The sequence below is a fragment of the Ornithodoros turicata genome, chromosome 2 (genome assembly GCF_037126465.1).
Source record: "Ornithodoros turicata isolate Travis chromosome 2, ASM3712646v1, whole genome shotgun sequence".
Classification (NCBI taxonomy): Eukaryota; Metazoa; Arthropoda; class Arachnida; order Ixodida; family Argasidae; genus Ornithodoros; species Ornithodoros turicata.
The window spans coordinates 8,664,397-8,686,679 of NC_088202.1; the positions used below are offsets into that span (position 1 = coordinate 8,664,397).

General features: G+C 45.8%; 1 long non-coding RNA gene across 3 annotated transcripts; it reads right to left on the reverse strand.

Moving 5' to 3' along the window:
• Positions 1–1,943: 1,943 nt before the first annotated feature.
• On the reverse strand, positions 1,944–21,294 carry LOC135383071 (uncharacterized). 3 transcript variants are annotated; one of them, XR_010419649.1, is made up of 4 exons: positions 21,135–21,294; positions 17,233–17,362; positions 14,242–14,457; positions 1,944–2,052 (listed from the first exon to the last, which is right to left on the reverse strand). It is a non-coding gene; the product is annotated as an uncharacterized LOC135383071 (long non-coding RNA). The 3 variants fall into 3 exon arrangements; XR_010419647.1 differs by lacking the exon at positions 1,944–2,052 and having other exon boundaries at positions 14,030–14,457; XR_010419648.1 differs by lacking the exon at positions 1,944–2,052 and having other exon boundaries at positions 14,030–14,457; positions 17,233–17,365.
• Positions 21,295–22,283: the final 989 nt, after the last annotated feature.

Consider the following 22,283-nt stretch of genomic DNA (forward strand, 5'->3'; position numbering starts at 1 on the left):
AAATACAATGTATTTAAATACTGCCCATCCGTGATAGGCTCTACATGCACTTATCATAGTCTCGAGCTTAGCGACATGTACATCGCCATTGCCTGTATGGCGTCTGGCATGGCCGCCTCTGGCATCTCTCCGCACTTGTCGCGGGTTGCCCAACCTGCTTTGTTAGTTTTGGCTTGTAGCCAGGTGTACCCATCATCAACGAGATCTCTCAGCATAATCTTAACACCTGTGAAAACAGCGCTGTTTGCTTGTAGCCCGTCCATGACAAAGTCATCTGGTAAGCCGACGGCAAATGCTTGCCCAATCATCATCCAAAGGCTATCGTCCTCTACTACAGCAAGTTATTTTATCCTGATCTGTTTCTTCAGCTGCTCTTACTCGGACAATGGTGGCAGATCGACTTCCTCCTCCACCTCCGGTGCCTAATATAAGTGATACCTACTCACGTCCACAATACAATTAAGGTACAAGTACACGTCCTCCAGCTGTGCATTTAGGGTATCATACAGGGATAAGACATTGTACGCACTTAGCTCACAAAAGATTTAACTGCTCTGAAAGATAAAGTAGTTAGCTTGGTGTATGTGTGTAATTACCCTAGACTATTTCTGCCCAGACATTCCGCAGGGTTCTCAAACTGCTCGTCCAGCACATCGTTTCTGTGACCAGATCCACGCGCTAACTGACGGAGCAGGTAAGCATAGTTTTGAAGAATGGGAGCTGTGCTACACACTTCATCCTATGTTCAGGCACACGACTGGTGATGAGATCTGCATCTCCAGACAGAGTAACATCCGTGTATCCTCCACGGAGCTTATGGCCTTCGTTGCTTATGCGCCAAGAAAACCTGAAACATCATCATCACCTCCATGAAGCACAGCTCAAGGATATGGTGGGGACGTTTGACAGTATTTTTCCTACATTGACAAACCATAATTTAACACATCTTATGGGATTGCAACTGTCCTCGCATACACATGGTGTGCATTACAATGCTTCATCTACCAGACTATAGCATCATGGGAATCTTAGTGCCTCGTTACGGTATGTGCAGCCCCTTGCTATCTTGCTGCCAGTTATTGAGAACAATAACTAGAGCACCAATGGTACTTGTGTTCATAAAGCATATAAATATACCCTGTCGACTAATACTTTACTCCTACTACTTTTCCTTTTCTCCTTGTTTTTTTTTCTTAGAAACAAACAAACAAACAAACTTTAAAAAATTATCAAAATGCTTTAGTTAATTAGCCACCTCGTTGGACAAAAGTCCTTGCTCTTGTTGGCCAGAAAGTCAGGTGACCTTATATACCCACCTCAAAACTATGCTAATGTAACTAGTTTATTGTCTTTTGTTTTGCAATTTGGTGCAACTAAACTGACATGGATATTGCATTTGTGCTCTCTCTCGAGGGACACCACAACATGCACTAGGAGACCACGAAGGTCGTCATCTGTTCGAGACACAACTAGAGAAAATCTGGACTCTTGAATCTAGGTTTAAAGGTGGGCGACATTGTACTCGCTGTGTTATAGTGTGCGTTGCAAGTCAGTGTTTCATTATCCCCGTTGTTTATGTTTGCGCAGTATTCGAAAGCGGGATTTTCCTGCATAACAAAGAAAGTTTGCTGGAATTACGTGAAATGAACAAGCGATGCCTTCATGGGAATGTACCCTTAAATCTTCCGAGGACTACCCCCATGATACCTGCCATACCTTTCTAAATGCTGGAAGATTTAGAAACCTACTTACAGGGGGAAAGGAGCCCAACCTCTATGGTATTTCGTTAAATGCCTTCTTTTGGAGATACATGTACTTGCCACAGCACTTGGCGTAGTACCACTGTTGGTGTTTCGTTGATTCGGTTGATCCAACAAATTTCACATAGTTCTAATTTCTTGCCGAATTATAGATTCTGCATTACTGTAAATACAGGCCATACAGAAACATGCAAGATGTTTATTTTTAGCATTTGCAGAATTTTTATTAAACAGCTTCAGGAGCAGCGTAGATGTTGGTTTTGCAGCTGTTCTACGGCCAGGCGGACATCCTCTGTGAGAGAAAATGTAATTACTGGACGACTAATTACCTGAAATTAATTACCTAGCTTTTTAATTAGGGAAATTCGGGTAAAAGCGGCAAATTGAAAGATTATCCCAACTGCGAGCCATTTCACGTTTCAAAAATCCTGATGTGTTTTGATTGTACGAAATTTCCCTGACTATATCTGTGGGATGTACTGCACCGTGCTTAGCTGACAACTGGTAATATGATATGCAGTCTCTTGCCAATGAGCACTTTCTCGTCCCATCTCAGAACTGATATTTTGCATCTCTTTCTTTCAGGGTCCATGCGCATAAACTTAAAGGATTCTGCAGACGCCATAATCAAAAATGTGGTCGACAAATGGCTGTATTTTGCAGCCGGTCGGAATGGGGGGTCGCTCGCAGAGAAGGAAACAAGCAACTAACCACCAATCAATATGTAATCAATATTTGTACGTGCCATAATAAACACAAATAAAATTGAGCTACAGGTTACTTTATAGCGTGTCACTGCCTGTGTACTAACAAGAGTTCATTAATTAACTGATGTATTTGGGCAGTGATTGGCCAGCCAAATGATGCCTGAGTCTTTGGCCAAGGAACGAAACCCATACCGGAAATGTGCTGTTTGGCCAAGCATGGGCCATCGATGGCGAGTTTGGCTTGCCAAATTTGGCCCATCATTGGGCCAAATTTGGTGTGTTGCTTGGGCTCATGAACGCTTATCTTGGGGTGTTTCTGGCCTACACCCAGCACGGCAATATTACTCAGAGGAAGTTGGCAAAGGTCTCGCAGGACCTGGGTAACATGGGATGGGTGGTTTCGGTTACCAGTGACCAAATCCGAGTCATTTGGTCGAAGTACGGACCATACTTCGACGACCATTGCGCCGAGTACTTCTTCCCGAGATGGGGCCAACTCCTTGCTGATGACAATATTCGCCTGAAGCTGATTGGTGTCTCTCTTTCAAGCCAGTTGTGTACTGCCGAGAAAGAGTTCGCATCCTCGCAACATGCTGTGTACATTCCCGCCTCGGCCAGGCACCAAAGATCTGCTCTGGGTATACCAGTCGGGCCCCTACTGTATGATGACAAAATTCGCTCTTCACATGACATTTACAAGGGCGCAATCAAGTTCGCCATGAAAGGTGCTACATTGCCCCCCTCCTATTGTCCAACAATTTGTTATTTTATTTCTGTTTTCGTGGTATTGGATTGGGTTCTGGCTCATGGTTGCTCAGCACTAGAGCCATGAGTGCTGAAAATCTTCGTAGCAAGGCGTTTTCTCGCCGCGTGGCCTGGGCTACTGAAGCCGTGCCGGTTGTAACATTCAGGCGTCAAGCCAACCCTCGTCAGTCTCGGCGCGTAGAGGATGTAAACTACACGACTATTGGCGACCCCGATAAAGAGTTCGCATCCTCGCAACCTGCTGTGTACATCCCCGCCTCGGCCAGGCACCAAAGACCTGCTCTGGGTATACCAGTCGGGCCCCTACTATATGATGATGATGATGATTGGGAGTTTAATGGCGCATTGACAACAACCCTACTATATGATGACAAAATTCGCTCTTCACATGACATTTACAAGGGGGCAATCAAGTTCGCCATGAAAGGTGCTACATTGCCCCCATTCAATACACAGCTGCAGCTTAACATAGAAGAATTGTTTTTCTGTGCCTAGGCAGCCAATCTGGGACAGGATGTAGCAGAGGACGATAGCCTTTGGATGATGATTGGGGAGGCATTTGCCGTCGGTTTACCAGATTACTTTGTCACGAACGGGCTACAAGCAAACAGCGCTGTTTTCACAGGTGTTAAGATTATGCTGAGAGATCTCGTTGATGATGGGTACACCTGGCTACAAGCCAAAACTAACAAAGCAGCTTGGGCAACCCGCGACAAGTGCGGAGAGATGCCAGAGGCGGCCATGCCAGACGCCATACAGGCAATGGCGATGTACATTTCGCCAAGCGCGCGCTCGAGACTCATGAACGCTTATCTTGGGGTGTTTCTGGCCTACACCCAGCAAGGCAATATTACTTAGAGGAAGTTGGCAAAGGTCTCGCAGGACCTGGGTAACATGGGATGGGTGGTTTCGGTTACCAGTGACCAAATCCCAGTCATTTGGTCGAAGTACGGACCATACTTTGACGACCATTGCGCCGAGTACTTCTTCCCGAGATGGGGCCAACTCCTTGCTGATGACAATATTCGCCTGAAGCTGATTGGTGTCTCTCTTTCAAGCCAGTTGTGTACTGCCGAGAAAGAGTTCGCATCCTCGCAACATGCTGTGTACATCCCCGCCTCGGCCAGGCACCAAAGATCTGCTCTGGGTATACCAGTAGGGCCCCTACTATATGATGACAAAATTCGCTCTTCACATGACATTTACAAGGGCGCAATCAAGTTCGCCATGAAAGGTGCTACATTGCCCCCCTCCTATTGTCCAACAATTTGTTTTATTTTATTACTGCTTTCGTGGTATTGGATTGGGTTCTGGCTCATGGTTGCTCAGCACTAGAGCCATGAGTGCTGAAAATCTTCGTAGCAAGGCGTTTTCTCGCCGCGTGGCCGGGGCTACTGGAGCCGTGCCGGTTGTAACATTCAGGCGTCAAGCCAGCCCTCGTCAGTCTCGGCGCGTAGAGGATGTAAACTACACGACTATTGGCGACCCCGAGAAAGAGTTCGCATCCTCGCAACATGCTGTGTACATCCCCGCCTCGGCCAGGCACCAAAGATCTGCTCTGGGTATACCAGTCGGGCCCCTACTATATGATGACAAAATTCGCTCTTCACGTGACATTTACAAGGGGGCAATCAAGTTCACCATGAAAGGTGCTACATTGCCCCCATTCAATACACAGCTGCAGCTTAACATAGAAGAACTGTTTTTCTGTGCCCAGGCAGCTAATCTGGGACAGGATGTAGCAGAGGACGATAGCCTTTGGATGATGATTGGGCAGGCATTTGCCGTCGGCTTACCAGATGACTTTGTCATGGACGGGCTACAAGCAAACAGCGCTATTTTCACAGGTGTTAAGGATATGCTGAGAGATCTCGTTGATGATGGGTACACCTGGCTACAAGCCAAAACTAACAAAGCAGCTTGGGCAACCCACGACAAGTGCAGAGAGATGCCAGAGGCGGCCATGCCAGACGCCATACAGGCAATGGCGATGTACATGTCGCCAAGTGCGCGCTCGAGACTCATGAACGCTTATCTTGGGGTGTTTCTGGCCTACACCCAGCAAGGCAAAATTACTCAGAGGAAGTTGGCAAAGGTCTCGCAGGATCTGGGTAACATGGGATGGGTGGTTTCGGTTACCAGTGACCAAATCCGAGTCATTTGGTCGAAGTACGGACCATACTTCGACGACCATTGCGCCGAGTACTTCTTCCCGAGATGGGGCCAGCTCCTTGCTGATGACAATATTCGCTTGAAGCTGATTGGTGTCTCTCTTTGAAGCCAGTTGTGTACTGCCGTGAAAGAGTTCGCATCCTCGCAACATGCTGTGTACATCCCCGCCTCGGCCAGGCACCAAAGATCTGCTCTGGGTATACCAGTCGGGCCCTTACTATATGATGACAAAATTCGCTCTTCACATGACATTTACAAGGGCGCAATCAAGTTCGCCATGAAAGGTGCTACATTGCCCCCCCTCCTATTGTCCAACAATTTGTTTGTTTTATTTTATTTCTGCTTTCGTGGTATTGGATTGGGTTCTGGCTCATGGTTGCTCAGCACTAGATCCATGAGTGCTGAAACTCTTCGTAGCAAGGCGTTTTCTCGCCGCGTGGCCGGGGCTACTGGAGCCGTGCCGGTTGTAACATTCAGGCGTCAAGCCAGCCCTCGTCAGTCTCGGCGCGTAGAGGATGTAAACTACACGACTATTGGCGACCCCGAGAAAGATTTCGCATCCTCGCAACATGCTGTGTACATCCCCGCCTCGGCCAGGCACCAAAGATCTGCTCTGGGTATACCAGTCGGGCCCTTACTATATGATGACAAAATTCGCTCTTCACGTGACATTTACAAGGGGGCAATCAAGTTCGCCATGAAACATGCTACATTGCCCCCATTCAATACACATCTGCAGCTTAACATAGAAAAATTGTTTTCCTGTGCCCAGGCAGCTAATCTGGGACAGGATGTAGCAGAGGACGATAGCCTTTGGATGATGATTGGGGAGGCATTTGCCGTCGGTTTACCAGATGACTTTGTCACGAACGGGCTACAAGCAAACAGCGCTGTTTTCACAGGTGTTAAGATTATGCTGAGAGATCTCGTTGATGATGGGTACACCTGGCTACAAGCCAAAACTAACAAAGCAGCTTGGGCAACCCGCGACAAGTGCGGAGAGATGCCAGAGGCGGCCATGCCAGACGCCATACAGGCAATGGCGATGTACATGTCGCCAAGCGCGCGCTCGAGACTCATGAACGCTTATCTTGGGGTGTTTCTGGCCTACACCCAGCAAGGCAATATTACTCAGAGGAAGTTGGCAAAGGTCTCGCAGGACCTGGGTAACATGGGATGGGTGGTTTCGGTTACCAGTGACCAAATCCCAGTCATTTGGTCGAAGTACGGACCATACTTCGACGACCATTGCGCCGAGTACTTCTTCCCGAGATGGGGCCACCTCCTTGCTGATGATAATATTCGCCTGAAGCTGATTTTCGTCCAGGCTGGATTCTCAGGGCTTACAGGGCTTACGCTGGTTCGCACAGAGATGGTCGAACATCCTACCTTTCACTGGGACCTGCTCGCAGGGCATTTCCCCCGAGAGTTTGCAAACTTCCTCACCGCAGACAGGGCAGTTGGTGACAACCAATGGTATGGCTATCGTAAAAACTTGGGCATAGTCGCTGCAGCCAACTACAAGGAGATTATTTACTGCGCCAGAAGACTGCGCCTGGACATCGGCGGCGACCAAAACATGAGAGATCTGTAGACCATAGGAACGATGGTCATCAAGGCTGTCAGGGTCATCGACAACGTGGTAGACACATACAAGGCCCATAAGACCTCCGAAGCACTCAGAGAGGATAAAGTGGCTGTTGCATCCTTCTTTTCCCGCCTAAACCGAGAGAAGCCAAGCCAGTTGTGTACTGCCCCCTACAGCCAAGCAGGGACATTAAGTCAAGGTGTTACCCTCGACGCACTTCAAAAAGTTCTAAGTCAGGTCTTGCAGGCAACCGGTCAAATGCCACCCGGTAAACCCAGGACTCCCGTAACCAGCAAACGTGTACCCGGATCCAAGGCCCGTACACAGCGATTGACTGGCGTTGCCGACATGCCTCTAACAGACCCTGTTCGTTCCATTTCCTTAGAGGGGGAACCAGCTGAGGTATATCAAAAGTTTTGTCCTGGCAGAGGCAAGATGCCATTAGAGAACGAATGCAAAGCGCTGCCAGCAGAATATGTAGCACGCGCTTTTCGTTCCAGAATACACAGGCTCTATGGGAGCCGTTTTAGGTGAAGCCTGCTTTACGTTTTGTCCCTAATTCTTGGGCATGAGACATAAAGGTGTGCAATTCTCTAGGTGCGCGCTCCCACCTCCTTCAATCAAGAAAGAGAACGTTCCAGTTGTTGACAAATACGACTACCTTAAATTCCATTCCGGCGTGCGGCCCTTGGGAAGCAGTGCTCTCTCGAGGAGATCCCATTGGGGGTGATGTTCGTCGTGCAATCATCGACGCACTTTATCATGAGCGAATGAGGCTTGCTTTGAACTCATGAGGCTTTTGCGGTTTAGCGTTCAAGTACCAATTTATGTATGTTGTAGGTACCCAACGCAGCACTTTTACCGGCGGGCTGCTAATCTGCTCGTCCAAAAACACCCACATTTAAGGGACAGCTTCACCACCGCAGGAAAGATGTCTGGATATGTAAATATATTTAGCCTTAATTCCGAATAATTGCAACATAACATAGCATTGCATTTTTTGCGTACATGGCTTGAATGTTTAAAGTAGTACTTTCCTTGTGACCAGTTGAGAAGGTACTGAGACATGGTTGTCTTTTGCAGCAGTCCTTGATTGAGGGCCTCAAGTACAAATTCAAAAACATGAGAAGGAAGATGAACACACACCCTGCGGTGCTCGCGATGCGCAAGAAGCATGAAAATAAGAGACAGAGCTTTAATGAGGAGCCTAACGGTGGCAAGAAGGTTTCCCGTCTCGATGTGAGTCAATTCCTTCCTACTGCGTGTACGAAAGGGACATGATGGGTGCATGCGCTGCAATACTACGTATTTCTACGTTGTACAGAACGAGGAGCACCTGATTTTCGATGGTGAGACAGAGGAATCACTAGAGCTGCACAGGCAGTGCCTGCTTTCTCACATTGAGGAGGAGAATGAACAAATTGAAGAGAGATTGCTTGCAAACGCAAAGCAGCGGCATGACCAGATAATGAAGGGAACTCTTGATGACGCCTTACTGCAATTTCCTTTCCTGGCAACAGAGTCTGGAGTAAGTCGTCGTTGTGACGCGCTGCTTTGTGTGCAGCGTAGACTTGGACTGGCATGGAAATATTATTTTTCTTGCCTTAATTACAGTGCATCACTTCTGCTAGTTTTTGCTAATTACGTACTGCCAACATGTTTGGATGTTGCGTATGCCAGGAAGGTTCAGGAAATATTTTGGATAACATTTATTACTTGTATGTCTTACAAAACCTCAATGCCTTACTAAGTGTATGCTGCTAAGACAATGCACTTGCTAAACGGATTTCATCCTTTGTTTGATGTAACCAATTTACTAGCACACTTCCATTGCAGTTATTGCTCGAGTTCAAGCTTCTTTGGAGAGTGCACTTGATGATTGCTTTCGAAAAGGGCTTTTTAGACCTCACCAATGTCATCGCGCAGCATGGTGACAACCGGGAAGTAGTTAAATTTTCAGAAATGTCTACTGGTATGCATCCCTTGCTCTGAGACACGTATTTTCACTGATAACCTTGCCTTTTTTTTTTCTAGAAAATGCTGTCATGGGAGCATTAAACTTTATTGTTGGGCGCTGCAAGAAGAAACTGGAGAGTATCATCTGCAAGGTGATCTTTTATCTCAGTGTAGACCAACATTCATTCAAACTCCAAATGGTTCTTCTTATCGTCAAACAATTTTCTCAGATGAGTCAGTAGCTGTTGTCGGCATTGCAGTATGGCTCAGCATATGAACAGTGTGCCGATGTGGATGCGTGCCTTTTTACTACCATTCAGCCAGGAGAGGCTACTGTGAACAAGTGGATTTATAGTTTATACATATCCACCTATTTAATTGCAAAGGGCACCGCTTACTGTGTTCCCTCATGCAATCAATAGGATGCCCCATGTCTGACATCATGCGCCATAATTGCGGGTGAAGACGTCAAAGTCTACGTCAACCAGCAAGACGTCTTCACCGCGTCCTCTTTGTTTGATGGAATCTGCAGCATTTTTGCCGCCTTCTGGGTGTTTCACATTGCATATCCACGTGCATCACACAAGCTTCTTGCCTTTCTCGAACGTGCTTCGCAGAAATGCAGGAAACTAAACCACGGGTGAAATACGCAGACTTTCTCCAGTTTTTTATACCTACAGTAAGGACAATTAAGATGTCCACCATGAGTGTCAATATTAAGTGATAGAATCAGATACAGTACAAATGCACTTAGGAAATGCAAATAAAATGCTTTTAATGTATCAACTGTCTCTTAGTAACTAGACCATGACATCAGTTGCATAAATAAGGAATGGGGGGTGTTGAACGTGGTGTAAAAATACTCCTGTGTATGGTGTGAAGTACTGCCATTTTTGTGGCTCAAGTATTCCTTATAAGGGAGTTATTAACTTCTCATTTCACCTAGTTTTACTCCTTAAAGGGTGTATATGTGCAACACAAAAAATTCCTCACAAGCGGTAAATTTACTCCACCGCAGAAGGAGTACAGGAATACTCCTCTTCCAAGGAGTGAAAAAAACCAGGGTGTCGAACCGAAACGTTTTTCGTTCCGGTTTTCGTTCCGGTTACATCATAAACGATCCGGTACCGGTTCTGCTCCGGAGCAAAAAAATAACGGTTCATACCGGTTTTTAACCGGTTCCGCTTCTGCTGGGAATATTCATCCCTACAAAAAAAAAATCGATGTTACAAAATGTAAACTCGTTTATTCCGCATACATGGTATTTAATATTAATAGACAGCTGTGAACTTGGTAGCTCCTGGTTCCTGTAGGTTACTGTCTGTTCAAATGGGCTTTCTCCCTCTTGAAGCACATGCTACAAATTGACTTGTTTGGCGGGATCTCATAAGTAAAGTACTTTCTTGCTGGGTTGGAGCGATCGCGTCCCATCCGAATGTCTGTTGCTACTGTCTAGCCAGCAAGCACAATCGCACGAGTACGACGCAAATCGAGGAACACCTTCACTCACAAACGCGCTCGACGGTTCCGTTTTATTTTCTTCGTGTCCTGTCCACAAAAGAGTTGCCACTTCGCACGGGCTTGCCATCGCGTATACGTAAATGTATTCAACTTAGCTGTTCTCAAACAAGGGACGCGTTGCGCGACATTACCGATAAAGAGCCGTTATGCAGCTCCCTTGGGTCGCTGTTTAGTTGAGGAGGGTTTGCGGGGATCAAATTAAAACGAACACTACGGCACATTGCTAGAGAGTCACATGTACCTCTAAGTCTGTGTTCGCGCGCGAACGATAAACCATTACAAAGGGAGCCTAAGGGTCATAGTATACCGACATACATTCCACCGTAACCGCAACCCTCGTATAGTATACATGACATGACTTCAGAGCATACGACGTCTGTTTCATTCGCCTATCCGTAGTCCAAACCGGCGAAGTTTTTTCTTGGACCAAAAACCGTTAAATATATTTTTCGGTTTCCCTCCTGAGCGAAAAAAACGTATACGGTTTCGATTCCGTTCCGGTTCGCACCAAAATAGCGTTTTTTTTCGGTTTTCGGTTCCGGTTTTCGGTTCGCTCCGACACCCTGAAAAAAACTCCTCTGGAGGGGTTCGCTATGCGATAAGCCATTTACTCCTCTTATGGAGTAAATATCTACCTTTTTGGATAACAGTGTAGTTCTGGGTGTCATCTCTATCCGCTGAACCAGGTCCCAACGACCACTGACGCTACCCTGTCAGGTATATGTGAAATTGCCACAAAGAGCATCACGAGTCACCCTGAAATTCGCGAATCAGCTTTGACGCGCGTCATCCGAAACCCATGAGCAGGTCATATTATCACGGGCTGAATACACATCTTTTGTCTGTATTTGTATGAATAGTTTTGGCAATTCTAGTATAAACAAACTGTCATTTTAACGAGTATGACACGCATAGGGTTGACGTGGGGATGGAATGATTCCCCAGAATGGCCATACTACGAGGACCTGAGATTCTGTGCATTGGGTGCCGTGCTTTCACAGCAAGTACAATGCAGCATCTTTATAGCACTGATATCTTATATATATCTCTTATTTATAATATTTTATTCATACATATCTTTGTAGATTTATGCAATAACTTTAAAGATTTCAGTTCACAGTTGCATGCATATTTCGGGAGCTTTTAATGCACAGGTATCCGCACATTAGTCAATGCAGTGTGTACACGGTATTAAAAACTGTATTGCCAAAACGCGAACAAATGAAAGAGAAGGCAAGAAGCAATCTTTGTGGGATGCACTTTTGAGTTTCTCCGGGGACCTTTTCTCCTACACCCGAACGAGACAACTTCGTACGATTTAGTCGGCAAAGCACGCCGACGCTGCCGAAAGAGGCTGCAAATTCATACGCGTACGCCCGGTGTTCACCGCGCTGGTACTTTATATGTGGCCATCTACAGCAGATCATTTCGGTACAGGTGACTCGTGCCTCTTTCATTTTTTTTTTTTTTCGATATGCGTTTCCCGCCGTTGACGCGTCTGTGTTAGTGATTCAGTTTCAAAATATTTGTTTGTAATTGCAGTTCAAATTCTTATTGCAGATAATAGCTCAGCACGATGTGTTGAAGCAAATGTATCCCCGGGAACAGGAGACGCTCCTCGTAGCCATGCTCGACTGCGCAATACCTCGCATGCACACTCAGCTGCCTTAGATCCTGCTCCTGAACAACATGTACATTGCGAAATGTGTCCTGTTCGGCAATGTACTGCACAGTACATTGATGAAGAATGTTCAGGGGACTCCGCTCTGTCCCGCATATACACCCAGTACAGCCCACCTGTTCAAGTGACTTGTAAGTTGTGATTGCTTCACCAATAAAGTTATGTTACTACATACAGTTTTATTTTCGAAATAGGCAAACCTGCAGCGGGACCTTCGTGGGATTGATACCATCAAGCCACATGCCGGTGTGGTCTTCTCAGCTTCGAGGCACAGAAATAGTATTACGTCACCTGTCACATACATTGTGCTGCTGCGTCAAGGATGACATTAGTTATGACATGGTTTGCTTCGTCAGTTGTCATCCTATCAACAGGGATTAAAGACAGGTCGCATTTTTCAGAAAAAGTGTTCCAGTCGGCTTGTTCAAGTTTCCACCAGGGGGGGACATGTTGTTAAGATATCTACTCGAGGCAGATACTTCAATACCACTGGAAAGTGATCACTTCCCAATGGATTCTCTTTTACTGACCACTCTAAAACTCCAAAAAGAGATGGACTACATAGAGACAGGTCTAATGCCGAGAAAGATTGTGTAGCGGACTGTACATACGTAGGTGACCCTGTATTCAAAAGACAGACGGTAGATGATAGCAAGACTTTTTCTATCACCTTTCCCCGACAGTCGGTCCTTGTACTACCCCAGAGTGGGTTGTGTGCGTTAAAATCGCCTAAGAGAATGAAAGGAGTCTGTTGGCGGCAGATAAACGGAGCAGACAGTGACTACTCTGTCCAGGCACACCTGCACTGCTACAGCTTCCAACTGTGTATTGAGGTTAACTATTTTGGCTGGAACAGACGCTCGTGTGACAATCGCCACACCTCCAGATGAACGATTCGTGTCATTTCGATCCTTTCGGAATATGTTGTGCCTACATAAAGGAGTTGGAGAGTTTGTATTCAAGTAAGATTCCTGGAGACAAAAGCATGCTGCATTGTAGGTATCAAAAAGATCATTTACGTCGTCTAGATTTGAAAACAAACCACGGCAATTCCATTGGAGGAAGTGGTTCATAATGGCTGCAATTCCAAGCAGAAACAAAATGAAGCGCAGCACTTGGAGCACTTGGTTATGCCGACTGGGTAGCACTTGTTTCATTTAGGAGGTTGGACCCTTCGCAGGGGTGGCTTCTGTGGTTCGCTTGTCTTTGCTCCTCCTCCTCTGCCTTTTTCTCGTTTTTCTTTTGGGTGCATTTCAGGGAGGCTTGATGATTACTTTCGCGACATTCTGCCGTCATCATCAACCTCCATACTTTGAAGGCCTTTCTGGGAGGGGGCTGTCACGCCTCCATCCCAAATCGACTGCATGCCATCGGCTTTAGAAGGAGCCGTGGCTGTTTCTTTTTGGCCAGTTGGACGGCTGACCTCCGTTGTAGCAGGAGACACCTGAGTGCCCCCAGCTTCCTCTTGGGGAGTGTGGGGTGGAGGCTCAATAACCTGCGAGCATGTTTGAGTCTCCACGGATTTCCTCTGTGGTGCCACTCCCCTACGCACAACTTCGGAGAAACTGCCTTTCTTTTGAAATTCGTACTGGGTTCTAGTAGCTGTGTAGGAAATATTCTGCTCTGTTTTGATTCTGACTACTTCTTTTTCGTCTTTCCAGCGCGGGCAAATCGTGAGTATACTGGGTGGTTACCTTGGCAGTTAGCACAACGGTATTCATTGCTGCAAGATTCTCCTGAGTGGTCTTTGCCAGCGCACTTTGGGCATGTCAGATGTCCGCGACATGCAAGTGAGCTGTGCCCAAAACCCTGGCATTTGAAACAACGTCTCGGATTTGGCAGATAGGGCCTAACATTACAGCTCAGGTAACCTGCCTTTACATTGGTGGGTATGGTGTCTAGTTTGAAGGACAGAATAATGTGTTTGGTGTCAATTTCCTTGCCGTCCCTCCTCATCATGATTCTTTTTGCGCATACTACACCCTGGTCACTCAAACCCTCTTCAATCTCAGGTTCCGTGCATCCGAGAAGCTAGTCCTCTGAAATCACGCCCTTCACAATGTTCAATGTACGACGTGTCGTCACACTCACAGGAGTATCCCCAATGATCTTCAGTGTTTGCAATGCAGTGCTTTGTTGGTTACTTCGTCCTTCAACCTGGGTGTCTCCGTTGTTTAGTTTTTTTTGCGTTGTATCCTTTAACAATGACTTTTTCCAGGTCCTTCGCCACAGCGAAAGGAGAGATTTTTGCCAGTGATTTTCCATCTTCGGTTGACTGGATTACAAGAAACTTGGGAAACCAGGGATCTGGAGTTAGATCAAAAAGATTTAGTTTAGTTCTTTCGGTGCGGCTCTTTTTCAGGCGCCGATCGTTTTTTTTTTTTTTTTTTTTGAGTGCTGATTATCCATAAACAGAAGAAGTATTATTCAGTACAGCAAATGTGTCGCCCACCATCGAGCCCAACTGAGTGAGTGTGCCATGCACACTAACACTTTCCTCCGTACTATACCCTAGCGCAGGTTTCACGAGAGTGAAAAGACTGCACAAGGTTGACCCTCGCCGCCAAAGAAGGTGAAAGGAGAAGGATTAGAAGGAAGGACACAAAGGAAGAAAGTAATGAGCGTGGGAGATGGCGACTATGCTGAAAGGTCCTGGCCGGGACTCGGAGCAGAATTTTCGCGAAAGACGACCCAACTCCGTCCCGAAACCGGGAAAAGCATCTATTAAAAAATAAGAAATATGCTATCCCGCGTGGAAACTGAAAATATGGCACTGTATGCACTATGCATGCACGTTCATGCGAAATATGCCACAACGTGCAAAGCATGCATTTATATGCACGATAGAGCCCTTCTAATCCGTCCCACACCACGACCAAAGTGCTTTTTCATCGTCCAGGTACGAAACCATATCGAGAAAAAAACACGTATTTGCATGAAATGTAATGCTCTACTCATTACGTTGCACTTTTGCACAGCATAAGGTTCTTACGTAACATACTTAGAAAAGCCAAACTAATGATGAGACAACGACACGGGATGACGCCGAAATAAATCATGTAAAAATAAAACGTTCAAAAATAAATCTCTTAAATATCAAATTTGCAAAATAAACTCTTCAATATAAATCATGAGAAAATCCACGCTGTCGAAATAAACTCCGAAAAATAAACTTTGAAGAATAAACGCTTCGAAACAAATCTTTTAACATCCATCGTCCCTGATTGGTGGACAGCCGACGGCTCTACGTCCGCCGCGGAAAATAGTACCCTCCTCGCGCTTGGGGCTAGCCAGGGCTATAACGGTGAACGAGGATTTCGGTACACCGGAAGTAGGTTGTATGTCCGTATATGATCCGTGACAAGTTTTGCCAACTCAGTAGGAGGGCGGGGGGCTGATATCATTCGGAATGACGGATGCCCGGGAGCGTATTATTCGGTGAAGTTCTGTTTTAGCAGTGCAAGTAACGCACGACATCGGTGTAATATAGTCTAATATAGAGCCGACTATCAGGAGAGTTTGGCCATTCTTTGGTATGTTTTCTGATTTTGCGTTTCTCTTTTTCGTGTGCGTGCGCGCTTTCTTGGCCTTTCTTTCACCAGTGCGAATGACCGTCGCCGCGCAATCCGTCCTCAGCGCTCAGCTGGCTCAAGGATCAAGAGCATACCTGCGTAAATTACTTCTAAAATGTAATTAAATTACATTACTCCAGTTAGAATTTAATTAAATTACATTACTCATTACTGCAATTGAAACGCAATAAAATTACATTACAATTACTACAAAAAAGTAATGACATTACAAAGTCATTACTTTACCATTATTGGCATACATGTTCCCGAGTTTGTGGAAGGCACAAGGGACACGCAAGTTGACGAAACTTGCCTTCCCCGAAATTCGAGGAGAAAAATGCATGCTTACAATGTATCAACAGTTAGCTTGTACTCTTCTATTTGTCTCTTCTACATACATGTCATGCTAGTGTGCCTCGTTCCACAATGTAGAGACGAAGGAGACACAATGTATCACGACAACAGGAAGACTGTCAAGAGGATGGGGCCCGCAAACAATGATTCTCCAGGGCTACAAACCGTTGACCTAACAACGTTTGTTTGTGAATGCCCTGCCTAAGGCAACTGGCTTGTAGAAGGGAATTGACGTTCCACGTGCCGATTGAGTGCGTCACCGTTCGTAGTGCCGTTGGAATTCTGTTCATTTGCCAGTCCCCCAACTCTCTTTCTGCCAAGTGCCAACACAGAACACACACTCGATTCTTTTGTAAAAAGTGATGAGTAATGTCATTAAAATTACAGCCCAAGTGTAATTAAATTACATTACAAATTACTTGATGTCAAAAGCAATGCGTTACATTACAAATTACTTAATGTCAAAAGTAATGCGTTACATTACAAATTACCATAAAAAGTAATTTCATTACAATAATGCTATTACTACCCAGGTATGATCAAGTGTGCGCGTCCTGTATTCATACGCGCATCGTCGTCATCACTTTTAAGCTGGATATTTCGAAATCCTAAGTTGTTATGTAATTGATAACAATACAAACATGAGCAAGAAACATCATAATAGCATGTTTCGCCGAAAAGAACATCATGTCGCCCATACGGCTATCACTACTTTGATACGGAGCGTTACCTTCCTAAGCCTAACCATGATTTATTTTAACAGCGTTTATTTTGAGGACGTGTATTTTTAAACGGTTTATTTCAGAAAATGGATTTCGAAGGGTGGAATTTTAAGCGTGGATTTTTTAATGTTTTATTTTAAAAGATTTATTTCGGCGTACAGCCAACGACACACACAAAGCACATTATATTAGTGCACATTACATTAGCACACATAACATTCAGTTTAGTAACACTTGATGCACTCTGCAACACAACAAATATTGCGAGCTCCAGAGGTGTGCTGTAACTAGTTTCTATTAGTTAAAATACTCTAGAAACTCTTTGACGTGACTGAAAAGTAGTTAGCACAGACACTACGAAGCAGTTTACCAACATTTTAACTATAGTAAGGCACTAGTCCTTGCATCTAGGCAGCACAGAAGTAAGAACATACCAGCTCGTCTGGTTGCTGCACACGCAGGTCACTGTCATCGTCTTCAGATTCGTCCGGGTCAGACTCTGACTCCGACGCACGCACTGGAGAACAGTCATCTTCTGCTTCATCCGCTGAGGCATATTCGGTGCTGCTGGCAGAGGCATGCATAGGAAACATTTATAAGAACCGTGACACCAAAATAAAACAAAAAAAACGCATATCGCTGTAATTGCATAAGCAACTGATCCAACTGACACTGCAAGCATATTCTGTCAATACCTCTCAGCGCACGTTGGCATATCAACCTGGCCGGTAACTTCCACGTCTCCGGCGATGCAAACGTCTCATATGTCATGCGTGAGGGACCGTCAGTAGCAGCAGGTCCTTCCTCGGCGGGAACGTTTGCCAATACATGACCACTGCTCCTTACTGGCTTTGTGGCTTGATCTTGAAGTTTCCTCTTGTAGGCACAAGATGTGGAGCGTGGAACCGACTCCGCTGAGCCCCAGAAGTGTCTTTTATATTCCTTTCGCGACATGACACCGAGTACTTTCGATTCACTTTGGTTTGGTTGTGGTGTGTTCGCACGATCGACGTTCGAGGGAAACCTCGGAGCCAAGCACAAGAATACACACACAGACAGTCAATGAAAGCATCCTAAAATAATGCCATGACAAAGCAGGGAAGATTCATCGCACACGATTAACGGGTCTATCATAATAGGTGCAGACGACTGACAAGGTGGGCGTTGTCAGTGGGTGCGCAGATACAGATGCATGTAGTGTGTAGCCGCAGCATGGCATGCAGTAAAACTTATTTTCCGATTTTCTCATGATGTTTCTGGAGATATATTTGGCTGCGTCAGTTGATGGTTGTATTACACGGTCAAACGACCGTGTATTTTCTTACAGATTTGTTGCGATGTGCATGCTGTAACACTGTAGTTTTAATTTTGATAGATGTCACTTCTTGTATAGCTTCGACTTTTTGCAAAATAAAAAAGAGTTACTACTGTAGCAACGCTAAGTCGTACAAAAGTCCTGCAACTTTTGTTTGATAGATAGCGCGCACCGTTAATACTGCTCGTCTGTCAACGCTGAGAATGGTTTTGCTTTTTGCTTTGGCTTGAGCTCCGGCACTGGCTCGTTCGTTTTCGCTTTGCGTTTTATGGGGTTTCTCTTTTTATCTGATTCGTAATGCCGCGTACAGTTGAATGTTCGCAATCTCAATCCATCCACATCCTGGTAAAGTGGTGTGGAATGCAGATGTGGGACGTCTATCCCATACACGCCCTTCGGGATGAAGAATTCAAACAAGTCCTTGTTCTCAACGGCGTCGAGGAAAACAAGGGGAGGTTGGTGCAGGTGGCATGGTCCAACGACGACGAACCTGCTCCCGCGCTGCTTGTAGATGTCGGTGAGTGTTCATGTATGTTCTTATTGTTTTCATTCAGTTCTGATTACCCACCAAATAAACTGATCTGTCCAAAGAACCACGGGTGTATGGCGCTTGCCTTTCGCAACGTGTACGTTGCAACCGTGTCAAACGGTGGCGGACATTGCAGTAATTTCAAGTGTTCTTATGTTGTTCATTGAAACGACCACACGTTCTGACGTGGACGGGTTCAGAACCTAGCGAAACTGTAAGGAAGTATGAAGGGAAGTGCCCAGCCGATATTTCAAACAGGGACTGTCCTCAGAAGAACAGTCTCTGTTCGAAATATCGGCGGCTCTCGTCCTGAGGCACTTCCCTTCATGCACGTTGTGATGTTTCGCTTAATTTGTGCGTGAAACTGCAGCCTTATTTCTTTCTTGCCTTCATACCAGGGACGCCATCTGATGTGGAGAGGTTGAGAAAAAAAGTCGAGGGCAAACACCGAGACGATCAACCGAATCAGGCGGAGCAGGTTTGTAGCAATTTTTCAAGCTCAATCACAGCGCTTGCTATTCGTCTTACTGTTACAAAGCTGTTCATGTTGCATATGCAGGAATTGCTGCGTGTGCTTAAGGAGAGCGAAGCTTGCAAGGCGAAGCTTGCAAGAGGGAAAATGTGACCTTGAAAGAAAAAGTGGATAGTCTATCTAACATCCATGGTAAGTACTGAATTTTCATTCAGGCAGTTGCATAACCTAATCCTTAACAGAGCATTGTCAATTGATGTTGCTCAGCAGTGTTACCACAGTCCCCCATGTGAGCTATTTACATGGTTCCAACTGGTCCTCGAATACCTTGGAATTTTTCAGTCCTTGAGAACCCTTGAGTTTGCATATTTTGCTCACTGAGCTGCTAGTGCAAATTACGCGTATCATAAGTCAAACCATTTTGAAACCACAGGAGTTAGCACTGTTTGCAATAGGAATTGGCAGCAAGAAATTAACTGCACACTTGGTTATGCTAATCAACTTTCCTTTCTGTCCTATAATCTTTAAAGGGATAGTTCGCTCTTGTGCAGTCCCCGTGTATTCTCTCGTGATACATGTAGCTTACAAATATTTTTGCAAAATATTGAGGCTCTGATCATGAATGCTTTACGTCCCATACAAAATGATGACTGCACCTTAAAAGGTCATTGAAAAACCATTGAATTTTTGTTCCAAAATTCAGTGCGAACCATGTGTTTAATGTGTGTTCACTAATAGCTAACGCTTTAATCATAGCCTTGTCTTCCGAGATGCAAGCAACTGTTCAGGACCTGAAGAGGCTAGACAAGAGGACCCGAAATTTGCTCTCAAAAGAAGCATTGCCCTGTTGAGCTTGCCGATACCTCCAAATACGTCACGGAACGGTTGTGCCGCCTCATACAGCTGCCTTTGTTCACTGCCTTCCTTCGATGCTATAGCAGAATGTACGGTGAGCTGAATTAGGCCTAGTTCTTCGGATAACTTTCCGCTGGGCGTGGTTGGCACGTCTTGTGTCACGCTAACGAATTCCACGTTTCTGTGCCGTTTGTTGTATGACACTCGCAGGAAGATTCTTCCAACGGTCTTCAGTTTGAACCCGTAGAACGTGTTTAGCGTGACATCGGTCTGTGATGTTTATTTATTTTTATTTATTTATTTTTGTTATCGTCGCAAGTCGCTCGGCTGACATTACCGAACAGTTTGCTCCTGTATCTACCCTGCAGCTTAGTTTCGAACCTTCAATAGTAAAATCTGCAGACCAGTAATCACTCGATGCAACATTATTTATGGACAACATCTGTAGGAAGCATATGTCCTCGTCGCATTCTAACTCTCGCATTTGTCTGGTGTTTGCTTGTCTCTTACGTCGGCTGCGAGCCTGTTTCTTACTTCTGCACATACTGGCGAAGTGGCTTACACATACATGCTGGCTTTCCACAGCTCTTGCATGCCTGACCTTGCGCTGGACCAGTATTTCCCTTGTGTTCGTACCCGCATGTGGTGCATGTGTCTTTTGCTTCAGCTACGGCGTGTACTTGTTTTCCGTCGTCAGTTTTCTCTGTCTGTATGTCGTCAAACTGCGGTTTGCTGAGCTCTCTCATGCGACACATTTCAACAGCTTTTTACGGCGGATTTTCGGCGATTAGCTTTTGCTGGAGAGCTTTGTCGCGGATACCCAAAATTATGCGACTTCTGAGCATTCGGCTCTCGAGTTCACCAAATCAGCAACTGGTAGCCTGTGTACGAAGGTCTGTGAGCCATTCATTGAAACGCTCGCCTCCTTTTTGGTTTCGTGAACCGAAAAGGAATTCCTTGTAGGTGAGGTTAAGAGTCGCTTTGCAATGTTTTTCGAGCTTCTCCGTGAGCTTGTCAACGTCTTCGCGATCCGCCTCTCTTTCGAATTGTAGCGTGCTGCATAATTTCCTTCCGTCTTCCCCCAACATAACCAAAAATGTAGCGGCTAGGACTTCGTGTGGCTGCGTCCTTAGATTCGTTGCCGTACAGAAAAGTTTGAACTCACTTTTCCACAGTTTCCAAGCTTTCCACAGGTCACCGGAAACGTCTAGGGGCTTCGGCGGTGGAAGTATGCTGGTTACGGATAGAGGGACGGAAGTGCTGGGCATCCATGCTGTTGCGTCGGTCGCCGAATCCATTGCGTTCCAAGAGTCGCGGGACAACGTGCTGCCACCATGTCATGGGTGGACGAAGAGGTTTATTGAAACTTCCTTGTCGTCGTCGTTTACAAACAGAATGCTCATTAGAGTAGCTCTTTTTGATGATGGGCATTTGCCTTCAAGGATGCCGTGGCTGGGTGGTTCAAGTGGGTCATAGGTAAAGGTGAGTGCGGGTAAGCAAACTGGGACCCGCACCCGCACAGCACCCGCGCATGTGTGGCCCGCACCCGCAAGAATTTAATCTGGGAGACCCGCACCCGCACTGCTGTCTGTATACTCGCATTGGGACCCGCAGGGGGAAGTGAGCAGTATACACGCGTCCACTTTACCACTGTTTCTGTTTTGAAACAGCGGAAATTCTGAGTGTTGGCTACGTGTCTCGGACGGCTACAATCGTATTCCAATAAAACTGCATTTCAACAGAGAGCCATATACAGTCAACCCTCGATGTATGAACACCCTTCGTTCCTGAAAAAATCGTTCATAAATCGGGGGATTCATAAATCGAAGTGCAAGGTACGCGGAAGAGAAATGGGCTGAAACACGACAGAGAATGCAATAGATTACGTTTCCTTTTGAAAATACCCAGCAATTATGCTCGGCACCATACATTTTGTATATTTTTTCTGTTCAGAAGAGACGATAGAAGTCTGGCACTTGACTCGTCCGCCCGGTGCTCGAAGTACCGTATCGCGCTGTTCATGTCATTCCACACTGAGCGAGCTGTCACGGCTCCGAACAGTCCTGCTGGTTTTCTTCACTGTCACTATATGATCACTCTCGGCACCATCATAAAGTGGCTCCATATATGTATTCACCGTCAGTACCGCCGCTTCTGGCAATTCTTGTGGCTATGGGACAGTGCACGGGTGCTTGATCTTCATTCTTTGTTTATCTTTACTGACGTGATCCCAATACTTTCCCGCTCATAAATCGAGGTCAACACACGTGTGTTTTTGCCGTTCGTTCCCTGAAAATCTGTTCACAGTGCGATA